A 418-nucleotide genomic window follows, 5' to 3' on the forward strand; every position below is an offset into this window, starting at 1 on the left:
AGGCTGAGAGCTGAGGTCCAAACTTTCAGGCAACAAGATGGTGAGACTCTATATGAAGCATGGGAGAGGTTCAAGGACTTCACAAGGAGGTGTCCACCTGACATGTTCAACGAATGGGTGCAGCTGCACATTTTCTATGAAGGGCTCTCTTATGAGTCAAAGAAGGCCATAGACCATTCATCTGGAGGATCTTTGAATAAGAATAAGACCATTGAGGAAGCCATAGATATTATTGAAATAGTAGCAGAGAACGACTACTTCTATGCTTCCGAAAGAGGGAACACAAGAGGAGTAATGGAGCTAAACAATGTAGATGCTCTGTTGGCCCAAAACAAGCTCATTACCCAGCAGCTGGCTGACCTCACTAAGAAGATGGAGATGAACCAAGTAGCAGCAATCTCCACTTCATCAACAATCC

At 44.5% G+C, this 418-nt stretch overlaps 1 non-coding gene across 1 annotated transcript; it reads right to left on the reverse strand.

Moving 5' to 3' along the window:
• Positions 1 to 104, reverse strand: LOC112767775 (small nucleolar RNA R71). Its single transcript, XR_003185215.1, has one exon. It is a non-coding gene; the product is annotated as a small nucleolar RNA R71 (small nucleolar RNA).
• Positions 105 to 418: the final 314 nt, after the last annotated feature.

The sequence above is a fragment of the Arachis hypogaea genome, chromosome 17, assembly GCF_003086295.3.
Source record: "Arachis hypogaea cultivar Tifrunner chromosome 17, arahy.Tifrunner.gnm2.J5K5, whole genome shotgun sequence".
NCBI classification, from domain to species: Eukaryota; Viridiplantae; Streptophyta; class Magnoliopsida; order Fabales; family Fabaceae; genus Arachis; species Arachis hypogaea.